This window comes from Balaenoptera borealis (assembly GCF_965194805.1).
Source record: "Balaenoptera borealis genome assembly, chromosome: 3".
NCBI classification, from domain to species: domain Eukaryota; kingdom Metazoa; phylum Chordata; class Mammalia; order Artiodactyla; family Balaenopteridae; genus Balaenoptera; species Balaenoptera borealis.
In genome coordinates this window covers 62763374-62783575 of record NC_138866.1, presented here as the reverse complement: position 1 = coordinate 62783575, position 20202 = coordinate 62763374, and the positions used below count along the sequence as shown (strand labels likewise).

Here is a 20202-nt window from a genome sequence, read left to right as displayed (position 1 = left end):
TCTATTATTTCATCTCAGAGGTGAAGCAAGACCAGCTCAGTCACACCTTCAACACTTCATGTAGGCCCACTGCCCTCCACTTTGGCTATTTCCTCCCTGATGCTTATTGCCATCTGCAATTATTTTGCTTGCTTTCTTGGTTTTTTGATTTGTCTAGAATGTGAGTGAGGACGGGGTGTATTTGCTTCCCTACTGAGTCTTCAGACATGATGGTGAGTGAGACCCAGGAAGTGTTCACTACATGTTTGCTGACTGAGTGAATAGGGCTTCGAGATCCGTGTTTGTAAATCTAAACATGCTTGTGAATTGTGTAAGGATAGGTGTGACATAAAATCATTGGTCCTGCCCCAGTGGACTCATCTGACAGGTAATTTAGCCTCGTGGTGTACATTTTTCGGGTCAGATGCAGGTACCACACTGACTTCTGATCTCACTTCCACGGGCTCACCCCTCCTTCCAATTCTATGTGACTCAGGCCACTCGGGATGAAATATAATTGGTTTGGATGTGACCTGCCACAGGGGCAGAGGCTAGTCCCCAGGCACGGGAGGACGTGGAAGCAAACAGCCTGGGGAATAGGCGAGGGGTCTGGGCTTCCTCAGCCAGGGCCCTCAGACTACTCTGCCAGCCTGCTACTCACCTCCTGGGCTGAGAGCTCACCCCTAAAGCGCTGATGACCAGGCCAGATGTGCAGTCCTGAAAGTGTCACCCTAGCCTCAGGGGAAGGGCTCCCAGGCCAGCAGCTGTCCCAGTGCCCAGGGCCCCTCTCTGATGCTCGACCCCCCTCTGACCCTGGCCTGTGGGCACCAGGTACCGGCCTGCATAGGGCCCTTGTGGGCTTCGGACAAAGGTGACCCATTGTCCAGATGGTCACAGCCAACACGGGCTGGATCAGCCCACACCTGCATGGCTGTACACAGCAGCCCTGACCCCAGGAAAGTCCCCAAGATTGGCAGGAAGAGGAAAGGCGGACAGTGCCTTCTCCATCAGGCCCCTTCTCCGGGCCTTCCCCAAGCATTCCATCCCATCTTGCTCCACCATATCCCAGCCGGCTGGATCTTGGGCCACCCACCCCGCAGGAGGACCCTGGGCCCGGGACCCTGGAGAGGGCTGGACCTGCCCCACGGCCACGGATTCTAAGTGAGATTCCTAGCTGGAGCCAGCGACTGGTCGGGCTGCCCCACCTGGCTCCCCTTCAAGGCCTGGCTCGGGCTGCTGCCCGCACCTCCCCGCCCTCTGTCCCCACGCCCCCCTGCCGTGTTTACCACACAGGAGGCCGGGCGAGCCAGCGAGCTGGGAAACTCCCGGCCACCTCCAAGCCACTGCCGCCAGCTGAGTATAATTAGCCCCGCCGCTCCCAGAGCGGCGACACTGTGTGCTTGCCAAGGCCCTGCCTTCTACAGCTTGGCCGCGACTCAGGGCAGGCGAGCCTCCCAGCCTGCCTTCACCCGGGGGGGAAAGTCAGAGCCGCGAACAGGAGAAGAGGGAAACAGAGCCCAGATGGGGAGGTCTGAGCTCGGGGCTGGTCCCAGAGCCCAGGGTAGGCCTTGGAGTGGCTGTCTCTCGAGTCACCCCCTCGTCCCTCGACCGCTAAGCCCTCAGCCATCCTGGGCCCTGTGCAGGGGTGGGCAGCTGCCCTCGCTGGCCACGGGTTTCTACAGCAGAAGCCCCCGGGGCTGTCGGGGGCTGGCCTCAGGGGCCTCAGCGGTCCCAGCTGGTGTGTTTCAAGTGGTTTTGCTTTTGAGGAACCTTCCCCCGGGACTTCAAGGGCCTCCCCTGCCCCATGCATGTCCCAAGGCCTCCACTGGCCACGGCCCCATTCCCCACCCCGCCCCTGGCTCCCACCTCCTCGCTGCTGGTCCTGGGCTCCTGTGGCCGAGGAGAGCTGGACGGATGTTGGCAGATGCATGGTCCTTGCCCCTAGAGTGATTCCAGGCTCTGTCGAAACTCTGGAAGGTGGGCAGAGCCAGGGGTTACTCTGAGGCCCAAGCCTCCAGCAACAACCTGTCACTCCCCAGCAATGACCCAAGCCTCTAGAGGCCCCCAACATACGCCGTCTCCTCACGTGTCCCCCAAGGACCCTGCCCTACTTAGAGAAACCCTGGCCCCTCGCTTGTGACTCCAGGGCTGATGCAGAAAGGAAGAGGAGCAAACCCTTCTCGCTGTTGGGGCAGCTGGGGGCGGTCACGGGGTCCATCTTGGTTCTCACTTGGTTCTCCCCTAACCCACAGCCAGGGCACCACAACCCACCCAGGCAGAGTTTTCAGGTAGGAGGTAGGAGGAACCACCACCATTTTCTTTCTCCTCCCCAAACATCCAGCCTGAAAGCAAAGGCCCTTTGGAGGGTCAGAGCTTTGGGTACTCTTGACCCCATGTTCTTATAAACCCTTAACACAATGGTCTTTCCTGCAAGCGTTCATTTAGGAACTTTGGTGCTAGAAATCTAGGTATTTCTCACAGTTCACAAATGCCTCTGTTATAGTCCCTGAACAAGCCAACCTACGTCCCACCTCAGGGCCTTTGCCCTCTCTGTTCCCCCGGCCTGGATGACTTTCCCTAGTTTCTTACACGGCGGATGCCTCCGTCTACTTCAGGTGAAATATTAATTCCTTGACCATTATTTCTAAGGACTCCTTGCACGCTTTTCGTTTCTGTCATTGCACACACCACCATTTCAAATTATCTTAGATATTTGTTTACCATGTATCTTCTACCACAGGAATGTAAGTTCCAGAAGGGCAGAGACCTTTTCTGTTCTGCTCCCTGAGATTTCTGCTGAGGCTGCCTCAGGCAAGGGGCTTGACCCCTGGGCCTTCCTTCTCTTACCGAGGCCTAAGGAGCAGCCTGATGTTCACAGGTATCATAAATCATCCACGTGATGCTGGAAGGGGCTGCCGACCACTTGATCTACATTCTTGCTGATAAAGATCCCATCTGCCCAGCACTGGCCTTGCAGACAAGAAACAGAAGTGTCTTTAGGGGCTTCCCTGGTGGCGCAGTGGTTGAGAGTCTGCCTGCCAATGCAGGGGACACGGGTTCGAGCCCTGGTCTGGGAAGATCCCACATGCCGCGGAGCAACTAGGCCCGTGAGCCACAATTGCTGAGCCTGCGCGTCTGGAGCTTGTGCTCCACAGCAAGAGAGGCCGCGATGGTGAGAGGCCTGCGCACCGCGATGAAGAGTGGCCCCCGCTTGCCACAACTGGAGGAAGCCCTCGCACAGAAACAAAGACCCAACACAGCCATAAATAAATAAATAAATACTTTAAAAAAAAAAAAAAAGGACTTCCCTGGTGGCGCAGTGGTTAAGAATCCGCCTGCCAGTGCAGGAGACACAGGTTCGAGCCCTGGTCCGGGAAGATCCCACATGCCGCGGAGCAACTAAGCCCATGTGCCATAACTACTGAGCCTGCGCTCTAGAGTCCACGAGCCACAACTACTGAGCCCGCGAGCCGAGAGCCCGCGCTCCTCAACAAGAGAAGCCACTGCAATGAGAAGCCCGCACGTCGCAACGAACAGCAGTCCCCACTCGCCACAACTAGAGAAAGCCCACACGCAGCAACAAAGACCCAGTGCAGCCAAAAATAATACATAAAATTATTCTTTGCTGAGCCTGCGCGTCTGGAGCCTGTGCTCCGCAACAAGAGAGGCCGCGATAATGAGAGGCCCGCGCACCGCGATGAAGAGTGGCCCCCACGTGCCGCAACTAGAGAAAGCCCTCGCACAGAAACGAAGACCCAACACAGCCAAAAATAAATAAATAAATAAATTAAAAAAAAAAGAAGTGTCTGGTGTGCGGTCCCTTGGCCTCTTTCCCAGCATGCCTTCCGTGTGCACAAATGGGAGGGGCGGCCACTTCCTCTATGGTTTGTCTTACTTCTCCCTGATGTCCAGTTTTATTTGAACTTTGACACTCAAGGCAGGACTGGAGAGGGCAAGGGAGAGATGATCGAGATGATCTAGAATCATCTCTAGGTGATTCCTAGTGCTGTCTCAGCCCCTGAGGATTCAGCACAGCAGGACGGTCGCAGGTGCTTGAGAAGTTATGCACGGGGTATCCTGGAAATACATTGATGGATACAGAACTACATCTGGACGGACGTTCTGGCCAGGGACTGCCTGCTTGGGAGAAGTCTTGGGACTGTAAGAAAGGGCTCAATTGCTCCCCATCTCAAGAGGGGCAGAACCTCACCCTGGAAACAGGGCCAGGATCAGAGGAGGTGATGGTCCTGTGGCCTTGGTGTCCCCCATTCTGGGCACTGGGGAGACGTCGGCCTCAGATGTGGGTGAGGCCTCAGATGGCCTCAGACGTGACCTGAGGGTGAATCGCAACCCGCCCCCCTCCCTCAGGAAGCAGGTGGCTTAACGGAAATGCAGAGAGAAAAGGCTTCCTCCCCACATCCTGACTTCCCTGGTACTGCCAAGGGGGCCGGCTTACCCCCAACCCCTCCCTCTCCCAGGCCGCCAACTTGAGCACCCACCAGATCCTGTCAGTCCTCTTACCACCTCTCAGGCTTCCTTGCCTCCCTTTCTAGGCCCTTCTAAAGACGCTGTCAGGAATTCCCTGGTGGTCCAGTGGTTAGGACTCTGCACTCTCACTGCAGAGGGCCTGGATTCTATCCCTGGTCAGGGAACTAAGATCCCACTAGCCGCATGGTGTGGCCAAAAAACAAACAAAAAAAATAAAGCCTCTGTCACCTCGAGCCCCCAAATAGTGACCCTGACACCAGTTCCTTCTCTAACCTCTCCTCATCCCTCTGTGAGATAAATCTTCCTTGCAGTCTGGTGGCGTCACATCACTTTTCTGCCTCTGTACTGCCTCTTGGGTAAAATCCTCTCTTCAGCCTCCCGTCAAAGCCTTTCCCACGTAACCCAAACTGTCTTCCCAACCTCATCACCACTCTACCTAGGTCTGTTTGTCCTTCAAATATATCAATCTTCCCTCCACTCATTCGTTCATTTATGTTTACCAAGAACAGGGATGAAAATCATCTTTCCTCTTGTGAAGTGGTGGAGACAGGGAGCAAGGAGGGACCCACACACCCATCCACATGTGAGGCGGCCTCGGACTTTAAAAATTTGTTAAGTATTGACTGAGAAATTGGGTGTATTATATTTGTGTGTTTATAAAATAATGTATTTTAAAACTTCAAAAATAAAATTATTTTAAAAGATAACATGTACATTCAAGCAAATAAAAAGCTTATTTATATTGGTTATCCCAATATTTTAAAATAACGAAAGAAAAATTATTCTTGGTACTTTCATCACTTTAATATTATTCCTGTACTTTAACTATATCTGTCTCTAAATACCATGCCACTGGTAGTTTTCTGAAAAAATGCATTACTTTCAACACGGGCTTATAATTTTTAATTTTTCATAAAATTGCCTGCAATCCTCTTTAAATTTTCATCTTAAAGTTAACAAATTTGACATTTCAGACACTTTTCATCCACTCTTTTAATTGACCATAATATTTTTGAACGAGAATTTACCCTTTGTATAAGTGCCTGGTAAGCTCAGAGAGATTCTGGAAATAGTGGCTGTTCTAAATTCTTTTTTTTTTTTTTTTTTTTAATAGTTATTTATTTATTTTGGCTGTGCCGGGTCTTAGTTGCAGCATGCAGGATCATTGTTGCGGCATGCGAACTCTTAGTTGTGGCATGCATGAGGGATCTAGTTCCCCAACCAGGGATGGAACCCAGGCCCCCTGCATTGGGAGCGTGGAGTCTTACCCACTGGACCGCCAGGGAAGTCCCACTGATCTAAATTCTGATATTACAACTTGTAAATCTTTCACGGACTGATTTGCTACAGGAACACTTAGCAGCTGGGAGGAGTGTAGCACTGAGAGCCCAGCTGGGAGGAAGGTTTTCATTAGCTGTGAGCCCTTCGGCAGGGGCTTCCCCTCCAAGCTTTAGTTTTCCCCCCTTTGTAAGGAGCAACGATTCCACCCAGCTGGCACCCAGCTGGCACGTGTGGTGAGGGTTTCATGACAGTGGACACAGCAGGCCCGGCACAGTGCTGACAGTTAGAGGTGCTCAATGAATCGGTATTACTGTTACTCCCAGAGGCCGGCCTCACCCGGACACTCACTGCTGGCTCCGCCTCCTGCCCCCCCAGAACGGCCCTGCTCCATTGCACCCTTCCTTGGTAGGAGCCAGGGAAAGCTTTAGGTCTCACACAGCAGGCTGTAATAAGTGACAGTCACTTCACGTGTACAGTGCTTACCCTGTGCCCGGCACTGTTCTAAGCACTTGACGTCAATATTAACAAATTTAATTCTCATAGCAGCTTCTAGGATCGCTACGATTATTACCTCGTGATGCCCAGGTAGTGAATGACGTAGCTGGGCTACATGCCCAGGCAGGCTGTCTCCTCAGCTTGCAAGCTGTCTCTGAGATTGTCCCTTTGTCCCTCCAGATGCTCTCCCCACCCTTTTCCACCCAGTTCTGTGTCTGGAGGAGGCTGACCCCTGTGACCAATCCTGCCCGGGCCAGCGCCCTTGCCCACTGGCTGCCTTTCAGTGTTGGCCAGTGGGGAGCCCAGGAGAGATCAAAGGGAGGGAGAAGAGAGAAATCTGTATTAATTCCCCTGATGCCCTCCCTGCAATGTCACCCACGCTGGCTGTGACCCTGGAAGGAAAGTCACAGCCTCTGTCAGGCAGCCTCTTCCACCGATTTTCTCCTTGATTCCAGTAAGTAGTACGAACGCCGAGCACCACTGCTATTGAGTCCAGGGGCTGCTCCACCCCCGGTGCTCTCCTTCTCCCGTTACATCTTTGTAAATAGCTCCGTTGTCAATGAACAAGCTACCACCCTGCACTGCCTCTCAGCCAGCCCTTCTGCAAGGCTTAGCTTGCCCTTGGGCCCTATCAGTTTGCTGCCTCTTTTATTTTTAATTTTTTTCTTCTTCTTCTTTTTTTTTTTGGCCGCACCACGCAGCATGCAGGATCTTAGTCCCTGGACCAGGGATCAAACCAGTGTCCCCTGCAGTGGACGTGGGGAGTCTTAACCACTGGACCACCAAGGAAGTTCCTTTCTTACTTATTTTTTGAAAAGATTTCTATGGTTACAAAAGGATGTACAGTGAAGTCTCCCTTCCTCTCTTTCTTGAACACTCCAGTTCTCCCCACAGGCAACTAATGAAATGTTTGGGGTTTTTAAAATTGTGGTTAAATGTAATATAAAATTTACCATTGTAATCATTTTTAAGTATGTACACTTAAAACTGCAGTTCTGTGGCATTAAGTGCATTCACATTATCACCACCACGCATCTTCAGAACTTTTTCATCTTCCCCATCTGAAACTCTGTACCCATTGTAAGGAAGGAAAATAATTTTTTCCTCTACGCTTCCAGGTTCTTGCCTGAGACACCTCTTTTTTAAAATTTATTTATTTTTGGCTGCATTGGGTCATCGTTGCTGCGCGCAGGCTTTCTCTAGTTGCGGCGAGCGGGGGCTACTCTTTGTTGCAGTGCGTGGGCTTCTCTTGCTGCGGAGCACGGGCTCTAGGCTCGTGGGCTTCAGTGGTTGTGGCATGCAGGCTCAGTAGTTGTGGCTCGCGGGCTCTAGAGCACAGGCTCAGTAGTTGCGGCGCATGGGCTTAGTTGCTCCACGGCATGTGGGATCTTCCCGGACCAGGGCTCGAACCCGTGTTCCCTGCATTGGCAGGTGGGTTCTTAACCACTGTGCCACAAGGGAAGTCCTGAGACACCTCTTTAATGAAAGAGAGATTAACAGGAGAAAAACTACTTTAATTTAATTTTGTACGTACCAGGGCCCCAAAGATATGAGACCCAAAGAAATGACCAAAGTAGGCATAAAATCTCCAAAATGGGAGATTTTTTTTTCCTGCTTTCAGAGGGACAAAGGAAGGTCAGAGCACCTGTCCTTCTTGTACCAGCTATTTCTTAAGTAACTTTAATTCAAAATAATCAATATGCCAAAGTATCATATTTGGGGGTGGCCTGCCCTGAACCCCATCACCATTAAACACAAACTTCCTAAAATGTTTTTTTGTGACTCCTTCCGGAGACATTTTATGCATAGTCAAGCAAATAATATAAATAAAACCACAAATGGTAGCTTATTTTATACACTGTCTGCATCTTGCTTTTTTCACTTAATAATATATCTTGGAAATTATTTCACATCGATACATGATGCAATTTCTCATCTTTCTGCTCAGCCTTCCCTTGTATGGATATTCCCTGTGGGTTTAGCCCTCTCCACACTGATGGAAACTGAGGGTGTTTTCAATCTTTTGCGGTACCGATAGCTATGGTTTGCTTCTAACCTCCCGTTTCCTCTCCCAATTCATGAGCTTGCATCTCCTGCTCTGCTTCCCCACGGGGAAACCAACAACCACTGTGACTTCAGGGCTTTCCAGTCCTCTGGGCTCCCGACTTGCTGTCCCCTCTCAGGAGACTACCTGATCCTTCACCCCTGGCTCTGCCGTGACCCCAGCACATGTCTCCTGGGCCCAGTACCCTCCCTGGTGGCCTGTGTTCCAGATGTGACAAACCAGGGACATAAGGTAATGGAAGAGGGCATGGATGGCCCCATGGCGTCCATGGGGGTGCCTTCCTACTGCAGGCTCCTGGGGAGTGCCCACACTGCACCTGCGGGGCTGGGGGCCTGGCTCGTGTCCATGTCCTTAGAGGCCAGGAGCTCAGCACTAGGTTTCCAAACTTTATTCAGTCCCAGCTGAATTTGCTGGCATCTACTTTGGGAGGCGAGGCTGCCCGATAGCCTTTTTATCTTTCCATACATACCCTACACTGTGTTTCCTCTCTAACACTGCCACCACTATCCCCACCTTCTAATTAAATAAAGAGTTGTAGGGGACTTCCCTCATGGTCCAGTGGCTAAGACTCCGCACTCCCAATGCAGGGGGCCCGGGTTCCATTCCCGGTCAGGGAACTAGATCTCACAGGCCGCAGCTAAGTGTTCACATGCTGCAACTAAAGATTCCGCATGCCGCAACTAAAAAAAAAAAAGGTCCCACACTCTGCAACTAAAAGATCCCGCATGCCACAACAAAGATCCCACGTGCCACAACTAAGACCCTGCGCAGCCAAATAAATAAATAAATATTTTTAAAAAAGAATTGTAGGAAAAAGAAAATGTAGAGAAAACCCCCCTCCCCTCCAAAAAAAATATGACTCAAGATTTATGCTAGATGGATGGGGCAAGATCACTTACAATGAAAAATGCTCTTCGCAAAATACTATGAATAATAGCGTGTGTTTTATAAACACCCACGTGTCACCCATGGAGCCCTCACCACCCTGTGAGATAAGTACTGTATTTTTCACCACTTTACTGATGAAGAAAGAGGCCCAGGGAGGTCAAGAGACCATCCAGTCAATTCCAGAGGTGGGGCTCCCCTAATGTCTGCATTTCCTGCTGAGTCTGGCCTTCAGCCCTACGACAAGCATGCTGGTGGATGGTGCTGCTCAGAGATGCTACCAAGGGACTTCCCTGGCGGTCCAGTGGTTAAGACTCTGCACTTCCATTGCAGGGGCCGCAGCTTTGATCCCTGGTCGGGGAACTAAGATCCTACATGTCGCGCGGCACAGCCAAAGAAAAAAAGAGATGTTACTGAGGGGAGGATTAATTAACATAAAAGATCTACAGGCAGCAAGGCCTCGGCCTCGGTGGGTAACCGGCACTGAGGTGGCGTAAGGGAGCCAGCAAAACTAGGTCAGGTTGCAGCTGAGCTCATGGAGGATGCTGGAGGGAACAAGTAGAAATGGCGGGAGGACTGGAGACCAACTGAGGACGTGTTTGCACTGTCCTGAGAGCCGGCCCTGCCCGGGAAAGAGAAAGAGGGGCAGGGAGAGGGGGTCCTGGGTGGGGAGGACCCTCTCGTGCGCAGGTGGCTGGATTTTATTGCAATCTCCACTTTCAGGAAATGTGGGACCTTGCAGAAAGGACCTTGTCCCTTATGACCAGAAGGCTTATAGATGGAGCTTTGATTTGGCTGGAGGCAAAGGAAAGGTGGTGCCGGGGGTGTGGTAGGGATGAGATGATAACCCTATGAGGAGTGAAGTCAATTGTGTTCAATGAAGCTCGGTGCCTGGTACCTTCCCTACAGCTCCGCCCCTACAGCTGCCCTTCCTGAGGACCCCAGGTCTGAGGTCACTTTACACTGTCCAGCCCCCTGGCCTGAAGAAACACCAACATAGCAGGGATGGAGGCTGGGGAGACAAACAAGTGGGGAGGCCTTATCCGCAGACAGAGCTCTCTGGAGAAAACCTGTTTCCCCTGGTTCCTTGGAGCTCAGCTGAGGAAAGCCTTTGGGAGAAAGCAGAAGCCGAGGAGGCCATCTGGGGGGACACCCTAAGTACCCCCCTCACTGGTGCCCTACCCATCTGGCCTTTTTGGAGAACCCCCAGGACAACAACAGCCTGGCCTGTTACAACCGTGCCTCAGCGCCGCGCACCTGACCAAGTGCCCAGGTGCGTGAGGCCCACGGGGCGGGATGACACCAAGGAGAGTAAGACGGGCCACCCCCGCCCACAAAGGGCTTCCAGAGAAGGGGCACCGCCAGCACTCAGACCACAGAAACCCCGACTGTGTCAGCTGGGGGCTTGAGAGGATACAGGTCTGGAGAAGCCAGGGGTGCGGGTCTGAGCAGTGCACAGGGTTTAACACCCATCTGCTTTCCACCTGGGAGTTCCTGATGAGCTTTGGGGATGTGATGACAGAGGAGGAGAAAAACATATAAAAAGTCTTCCTGATCTCTGAAGTCCAGAATTGCAACTCCTCAGAGGAATGGAAGGCACAGGAACAGATTGGGGAGCTGTTGGAGGAGGAATAGCGAGGCTTGTCAGAGCCCCTGGGCTTGGGAGCAGAGTTGGGGTGTCGTGAGATGTACGTAGATGTTGGTGGGATCCTGAGGAAGGGGCCCTGACCCTGTTTTCTGGCATGAGCCAAGAGGAGGTGGCAAAGGTCCAGGTTAGGAAGGGCCGAGTGGGGTGTCAGGCAGGTGGGTCTCTGCACCCCTGCGGGTGGCACAGGAGTCATGTGCACTCCGCCTGTGCTGCGGGGCCGGGCAGGAGCGCGCAGCCTCGGAAGGGCCTTGTGGACAAGACGTGACCGGCAGGCAATTCCAGTGGATGCCAGATGGACAGCGGGCCTGGAGGATCCAGTGAGCTCCTCCCACTGTGTAAGCCCACCTGGACTCAGGACCACCCCAGGAACCTTGAGGGGATGAGGGGACCAGCCAGTCTCCGGATTGTAACGATGAAGTGTCTGCCACCTCAGGGGAATGGGGACTGAAACGTAGAACTGAAGATGAAGTACAACAATCAATCCTTGCACACCTAAATGTGTGCAGTGAAATTCTAACCTGCTAGAAGACAGAAAACCCAGAATCTAAGGGCAACCTATATATAATAAAAGCCTACAGACAAAAGATAAACAATAACTGGGGGAAATTATTACACCATATATAACAAAAATATTAATTTCCTTCATATATGAAGAACTCCTATAAACAAATAGGATAGTTCATAAAGGGTATAAATAGGCAGTTTACAGAAAAAGAAATACAAATGACTTCTTAGCATTTGAAACATATTCCTAAGTCATAATTAGAGAAATGCAAATTAAGATTATAATGAGATACCATTTTTCACCTATCAGATGGGAGAAGGTTTATAAGCTTAACAAAGCCTGATGCTAGTGAGAGAGAGGACAGGGAAACAGCCTCTCTCCATGATTCTTGATGGGAGGGTAAATTGGCACGGCAAATCTATCAAAATTCAAATACACGTTTCTTTTGTTTGACCCTGCAGTTACAGTTCTAGGGATTTACCTTGCACGTACATCTTCACATGTCCAAAAGGATGTTTGTTCAAGGTTGTTCACAGTAACGTTGTTTGTAGTGGCAAAAAAGTGGAAACAACCCAAATGTCTATTAATGGGGGACTAGATAAATAAACAAATCATGACACATCAATGAAATACTAAGAGACCATTCAAAATGAAAAAGATCTGTGTATGCTGACATGGAAAAATCTTGGAGATACACTGTTAATCAAAAAAAAAAAAAAAAGAAAGCCAGGTGCAGAATACTATGTATAGTTGTCTTCCAGTTGCATTAATAAAAAAGAATCTATATGCAAATATATGCATGTTTATGCATAGACATTTCTAAAGAGGCACAGAGGTTAAACAAATATCCATATATTCTCATGGGATAATTTTGTGCTGTTTGAATGGTTTAGCATCTGTGGATGTTTTATTTTTATAACAGCATTATGAGGTAAAGGGGCGGGTAAGAGCAAAGGAGCGGTGGGAAGAAGGCAGAGCAAGCCCTTCTGCTGGCTGAGGGCCGAGTGGGCGGCGGGTTTGTGCGTAGGGAATTGTTGTTTTCCACGTGGATGGCCTCAGACTTCAGGGACAGGGGCTGAGTCACAACTGTGACAAAAGTCCACAACCTTCCTAAGGCAGGCATTGCTGACGTGTTCCAGAACAGTTTATCCTTGAGAAAGGAGCCCTGGAGTGGCTCCAGGCAGGGCTGGGAAGGACTGATAAGGATTCTTAGCAGAATCTACCTAAGCTCAAAGGTGAGATCAGCAAAGAGTTTTAAAGAGTCATTTTAGATTGTTATTGGGAAGGGTGCAATTGTTGCACAAGGTAAAAGAAATCCAAAGCCTAGTAATAGATGAGCAATGAGGGAACTAGAAACATAAATTCAAGCAAAGTCAATTCAAATTCAAACAGGGAGATCTCACTCTCCATCCATCAGATTAGTAAAAATGTTAAGGATTGCTACTATTCAGTAGCATTGGTGGGGATGTGGAAAAACAGGGGCTCTCAAGCACCACTGTGGGGGGCAGTGAAAATCACCCCAATCTTTTTGGAGAACAATTAGGCAGTAGCAACAAGTTAAATGTGGATTCACCCTGATCTAGAAATTCCACTTCTGGGACTCTGCCCTCTGCCATTCTCACAAAGGCATGTACAAGGATGTTCAACACACCGTGGTTTTTCAAGCAAAATGTTAGAAACAACCTAAATGGCTATCAATCAGAGACCAGATAAATAATTTATGGTACATCCACACCATGGAATCCTTAAAATCTTTGAAAGACTGAAGCAGATTTACATATACTGACAGGGCATGGCCTCTAAGGCATATTGACAAGTGAAACTAACAAGTCAAAAGCATGGCACATATAGTGTAATTTATGTATTTAAAGTCCTTCCCAAATCCTAAGACCATATCATACATAGACACAAGTCTAGGGAATTCCCTGGTGGTCCACTGGTTAGAATTCCAAGCTTCCACTGCAAGGGGCCGGGATTTGATCTCTGGTCAGGGAACTAAGATCCCACAAGCTGCGCAGTGTGGCCAAAGGGGGAAGGAAAACAGATCTAGAAGGATGTACACATACCATACACAGATTGGTTACCTCTGAGAAAGGAGAATTGGAAGGGGGTGACAAAGAGGGACTATAAGTTGTACTACAGACATTTCTGTGTTTTTGGATTTTTGTTTATTTATTTATTTTTAGACAATGAACCTTGATTAATGTATTGCTTAGCTGCAGTATGTATGACCATGGTTAGTGTAGACACTGGCTTTATTAGTTATTAGCTGTGTAAGAGTATAAGAGGCACATAACTAAATCTCAGTGAGCCCCACTTTTTTTTTTTTTTTTAAGGAAAATAGGGCTAATAATGGCTTGTTATAAGGATTAAACTCATAGAAGCAAAATGCTTGGAACAGAGCCCGACACTTGGGAAGTGTTCCGATTATTACTACTTGTGTAATTAAACATTAACTTTGTTTCACAAGTAGGCTGTGCCTGCTTGGATGGAGAATCCCTCACTAACAAGGCCAAACTTATCCAATCAAGGGCTTGAGAAGGGAGGGACAAACTTGCTGTATATGTTTGTGTTGAAAGGAGATTCACCTGGAGGGCAGGAGGCCAGGCTAAGAAGGCACAGAAGACCTGCTCCCTGAGCAGCATTGGGCTGGTGTGGACAGTTCTTTCTGTGGGACATCATGCTGGCATGATGCAGTTTGAGGTGACCAGTGTCACTGAGCAAAGCAGGGGGAGCCCATCTGGTCTGAGACCCATGAGCTCTTCTAGGGAGACACTGAGGAGCACATGACTTTGGAAGATGGACAGTTGTGTTTGGGATCCTCCTGTGGGTTCTGGTCAGGAGCCACTGGTACTCAGTGCCGATAGGGAGATGCTGGGAGCAAAGTCAGCTGGGCCTTGGACCAGGAACCACTTGTGTAGACCTTGTGCTTTGGAGACCCATGCAGACTGCTGAGTTTCCATCAGCAGCAGATTCCAATGATAACTTTAAGGACATTAAAACTTTTTCTCAATTGATGATATTTTCCTCTCTCTGTTGATAGAAATTAGGCACGACTTTTTTTTTTCCCCTTCACAGACAACATACTTCTGGAAAGGGAATTCTTCAAAAGGGGTGATCAGCCCTCCCTGAAATGAGGTCTTTATTAATGCATGCCGAGTCAGAGTGGGAAGATAAGCAAGACTAGAATGATCCATGCGGTACTGGATTAGAGTTGGAGGCAACAGTAAGAACTCATGTTTAACTTAATATAGACACAGATGGTTACATATAGAAATAGTTATAGACGTGTATCTATACAGGCAGGCAGGCTAGTAGACACATGTTTGTCTTTGCTCTGTCACCTGAGACACGACACCCTAGTAGCAATGAGCACACCAAGCACCCAGATCTTGGTTTCTAGAACCATTCTCTAATAACAGGAACCGGGGCTCCTTGGAGAATGGTCTGATTCTAGGGCTGAGGTGGGAAATGTATAAGATGAAGCTGGAGCATCTTGTAGTGCTGGAAAATAAGGATGAGCTCACAACACAAACACATGGATAGGGGAGTGTCAAAGGGGCATAGGAGCCAACAGAAAGAGTTCCCAGTGGCTAAACTGGAAAATTTTGAGCAGTACAATAAATAAAGTAGTATTGACTATAACCCAAAGTCTAAAACAAGTCCATATTTATATAAATAAATGATTGAATAAATAAGTTCATAAATTCATAAATGCATAAGAGACGTATCTTCTGTGCAGAACAATTTAAAAACAGAAATTCATGTAAAGTCCAGAAAGGCGGAAGACAATGCTTTGGCATTTTTAGGGGGGTAAATATATATATGTATATTACTTGTCTATAAATATTTTGCTTAGAAGAGCTTCAAAACTCTCAAGGAGGTGCCATTTTTACAGCATTTAAATTTGCAAATATATATACGTATGTATATAATATATACACTTACAAATGTAAATGCTGAAAAAAATATACATGTGCTGTAACACTTCAATCCTGGCAAAGCTGCAAGAAACTTTAGCACAAGCCTCCATCCCTGTGAGAAATATAAGTTCATACATGCTTTTTGGACAGCACCTTGGCAATATCTATCAAGAACTAGAAAAACATTCATACCCTTGCGGTAGTTTCTTTCTTTTCTGAGAATTAATCACAAGGAAAATAAATCCAAGAGAAAGACCAGCGAGAAAAGCAGTTTTGCTGCTATCTTATTTAAATGAGCAAACCTGAAACTATTTAAATGTTCCATAGCAGTTTACAAAATGATAGTCACTTGGTGGACTATTATTTAATTACTAAAAAGTATGATATGAGGACAAACATGGAAAATGCTTATGAGCACTTATGAGAAAGAAGTATAAAAGCAAAACATGTAACTGTACCACTGTAATTATGACTTTATAGAAGCACACACACATGGGCCGGGGGCCTGGGAAACTGAGCAGCTGCACGGCTGGCACCTGGACCCTTCCCACTTGCATCACGCACCCAGCCTTTCCTTCCTCCTTCAGGTCCGACTGCAGCCAGCTGAATTCCTCACCTAGTGAGCTCCCGGGCATAGAGAAGAATGTTTTTGTTTTGGAAGAATGTTTTGTTAATATTGCTGTGATGTTCTCCAGTACCACTTTAAAAACTCTCCTAAATATTTACTGGTGAACCTGAACTCTAACTTGAACAGTGTCTGTCAATGCCTCAGCCCCACTGAGGCCTAACCAAAACCACCCACGACTCACACATTCTATTCAAAGTTTCCATTACTATCACACAGCCACCTACCGGCTCTCTCCAACAAGAGTGCGAGAAAGCCCCTGCGCGCCTTCAGATGAAGCAGAGGATTTTAAAAGGTCAGGCAGGTCAGAAAACAGCTGCTTAAAACACGAAAGGATTTTCCAGGGAGATGCTTGGATCTCGCCTGGAAAACCTAAGAATCAAGGCACCACACACCTGCGCTAGTTACGTTCAGTCCCGGGAAAGGGGCGGAGCGAAGGACCTGGACAGTTTGATGGGAACTAGGAGTGGGGCTGTGGCCGCACTGCGCTGGATGGTTCCCCCTGGGAGCAACTAAGTGGAGTGCAGGCCACGGATGTAAATGTTCTAGGAGCCACATTAAAAAAGAGTAAAAAATAAGTGACGTTAATTTTAATATATTTTGCTTAATCCAAAATCTCCAAAATATTATCATTTCAGCATGTAATTGATCAAAATCATTTTTTAAAAAATTTTACACTCTTTTTTCATATTAAATCTTTGAAATCCAGCTTATAGCGTATCTCAATTTGGATCAGCCATACGTCAAGTGCTCAATAGTCACATGTGAGCAGAAGTTACCATACCAAACTGCACAGATCTAGAACTTTTATGTGTCTCCTTTTCTTTCCTTCTCCCATCCCTTCCCCCACTTTCTTCCTTACCTCCCTCCCCCTCCCCACCCCCTTCCCCTCCCTTTCTCTGGTCCTTCCTTCCTTTCTTCCTTCCTTCCATTCTTTTCTTTCTTTCTATCTATCTTTTCTTTTTCTTTCTTTCTTTCTTCCTTCCTTTCTTTCTTTCTTTCTTTCTTTCTTTCTTTCTTTCTTTCTTCTTTCTTTCTTTCTTTCTTCCTTCCTTTCTCTTTGAAAACAGATCATTTTTAAGAAATTGAGACATATGTCTACCTGCCTACAACATACACCTAAGCAGAAAATCCTGGGAATTCTCTGCTGTCCAGTGGTTGTTCCCTCCTGCATGCTGTAGCAAACATGTGAGCAGACACCTTCTTTAGGCTCCTGGACCCCTCATTAGACTCCCCTGGACACATCCAGCCCCCACAAGCTCATCCTCCGTGGTTGTAGGTAACCAAGGTGAGCTGGCTCTCTCCGTGGGGAGATGGGGGCAGGTTTATGCAGACCCTTTATTCTTTTCTGGCAGAGTCTTCAGTATTTGGCAAGACTTCCCAGGTCTTTTTCGTGACTGGAGTTGCACTTTGCATTGAAAGTTGGCTGGTGGCCAGAGGCTCTTCTAGCCTGGAGAGTCCCTGCATCCATTTCTGGGCCTGAGGGAAACTTTGAGCCCCAAAGTAGAGGTCTCATGGAGCTAATGACATAGATTGTCACATGTCCCTTAGCAATCCTGGTAAACTGCTCTGGGAACTAAGCTCCTGGAGGAGAGATCTTGAGAGGAGGACTTCTGAGGGGATGGGAGGGATAGAGAGTAGAAAGTCATTTTCTAGGCATAATTTTACCAGAAGTCATTACTTTTTTATTTGCATTTCCTCTCATTATCAAAGTAAATACACACACATACACACACACACACACACACAATTGCAGTTATGCAATGGTTTATGCAGTTGTTGTGAGCCCGAAAGCACTTGTGCAGCTGTGTGTGAGTCGGCATATCCCTGGCTTCCCGCACTCGGGGCAACAGGAGGCGCTGGGAATTTCTCAAATGTTCACAAGAATGTCGAGAGGGAGTTCTGAGTAATCACAATTCCTTGAACTTCTTGTGGGAAAATAAAGCCCCAATTTCCTTTTAAAGTTAACTGTCTTTGAAAGCTGTTTGCCATGAGAGTTTTTGTTTATGGTGCAGAGAATGGTAAAAACGCACTTCTGTGGAAGGTCCCAGCAAGTAAAAAATCCCGCCATGGGGACGCCCTGGCCCCAAGCACGGAGCAAGCTTGAATCCTCCAGCTGGGCACCAATGCTCTGCTATATTTCTGATCCACCAAACTCTGGGGTTTTAGCCGTGAATGTTGTCAGTCTAATACACTGTTGGTGTTCTTGCTACTCTTTTCTCTCATGGACCCACCCCTTGGTGTCTCCCCTCTGCCTCTGTTCTCTCCTGCCCTATAGGTGTCTCCCAGGTGGATGCTCGGGAACCAAGTGTCCAGGGAGACAAGCGGGATCTGCCTGCGTTGTGGGCGGGTCCAGGAGCCAGGCCTCACCCAGTCCTCACCGCTGAGCCCTCCTCCCCATTGGACGCCTCTGTTCAGTGCTGCACCCTCTCTGGCTTCTGGTCTCCACCAGCCAGGCTGATAATTAGATTAAGTAAGGAGAAGGCAAAAAAAGAAAAGGGAAGAGAAAAGGAAAGGAAAAAAAAAAAAAAAAAAAGCCAACCAAGCCATGATGCCTGGGTCCTCTCTTTGCAGTGGGGAAGAACTGTGTCGGCAACTGCTCTCCGACCCACAGGCCCAACTGAAGGTGGAGATTCTGAGCCGTGGAGAGGGTGCCATGGCTCTGGTGGAGCCCGCAGTGTGGGGAGCTGCCTGCCTGCTCTGTCGGGGCGGCACGACCATGCTCGTCTAGCCTGGGCTCTCAGCACCTGTCAGCAGGCTTCTGTTTTTTTGTAGAGAGCACAATAATTTAAAAATAGGGAATAAAGACGCAGACCTACTAGAGAATGGACTTGAGGACATGGGGAGGGGGAAGGGTAAGCTGGGACGAAGTGAGAGAGTGGCATGGACATATATACACTACCAAACGTAAAATACATAGCTAGCGGGAAGCAGCCGCATAGCACAGGGAGATCAGCTCGGTGGTTTGTGACCACCTAGAGGGGTGGGATAGGGAGGGTGGGAGGGAGGGAGACGCAAGAGGGAAGAGATATGGGAACATATGTATATGTATAACTGATTCACTTTGTTATAAAGCAGAAACTAACACACCATTGTAATGCAATTATACTCCAATAAAGATGTTAAAAAAAAAAAGATAGCTAGCGGGAAGCAGCCGCATAGCACGGTGCTTTGTGACCACCTAGAGGGGTGGGATAGGGAGGGTGGGAGGGAGACGCAAGAGGGAGGGGATATGGGGCTATATGTATACATATAGCTGATTCACTTTGTTACACAGCAGAAACTAACACACCATTGTAATGCAATTATACTCCAATAAAGGTGTTAAAAAAAGCATTAAAAATAAACAAACGAACTCTTTTGAGGGTCTCAGCCAACATAAACTTTATCATTCCAGAAATAGCCCAGATACAGAGTGACCGTATTCCCTCAAGTGGTTCCAGGCCACCCCCTACCTTCTCGGAAGGAGGCAGAGGGAGGGCAAGCCCCTGGGGTGCATGGACCTCTTTGTCCCCGGCTGACCATCAGATCCCTCTGCGGAGGTCCAGGCGTCCTCATGAGGATCACACAAGCATCACCCCTCTTTGCTAAGAAGCAAGACAGCAGGGAGTACCTACGTGGGAAAGCATGGGCTTTAGGGTTTGTACCAGGTTCGCCTCATTTTTCTGTGTTCTTCATTTAGTCATCTAACAGATACAGAGCCGAACACCTCCCAGTCCTGGCTCTGAGGGCCCCTCCCCTGGGCAGCTGGAAAGGCCCACCTCCTGTGCACCCTGGTTTTCCCTCAAGGAGGCGGAGAGCCCTCACTTTGAAAAGTGCCTGCAGAGCATTTTCAACCCTCTGTGAATGAGCCTTGGCAAGCACAAGGTTGAATCACAGTCTTGGTGACACAGAGCGCGTGGCTTTAAATTACGCAGGAGAATGACTGGCACCCCAGCCTGTGCTCCTCACCCCAAAGGGCTGAGCCAGTGTCAGCACAGAACAAGGGATCCAAAGATTATCCTTCTCGTTTTCTAAAAGCCATCTGTTGAGTTTCAAGGCCTTGTCCTGACATGGTGAATTCCTTGAAGGCAGCTGAAGTAACTACTGATTTTTTTTAAACTACCTAAGCTAAGTGCCTTTTTCTGAAAGGAGTAAATTCCTCAGTGTGACTCCTGAACTTGAGGGGAAGGTAGAGAATGTCCTTACTTGGGAGTTGAGTGGGGCAATCAGGCCCAGTTCAAATAGCTTGCTGGGGGCACCTCGATTCCTGATCCCGGAAGCTCGTGGCTGACCTGTTCGGGAGCTGGTGATGGTCTGCCTCAGTCA

At 48.6% G+C, this 20202-nt stretch overlaps 1 long non-coding RNA gene across 1 annotated transcript in view; it reads left to right on the top strand.

Annotated features, from left to right (window-relative positions):
• The first annotated feature begins 3613 nt into the window (after nucleotides 1–3613).
• The window catches only part of LOC309625152, a 104377-nt gene continuing 87788 nt past the window's right edge, over nucleotides 3614–20202 (top strand). Inside the window, exon 1 of the long non-coding RNA XR_014242359.1 lies at nucleotides 3614–3790. This is a non-coding gene — a long non-coding RNA (uncharacterized lncRNA). The remainder of the gene's footprint in view (nucleotides 3791–20202) is intronic.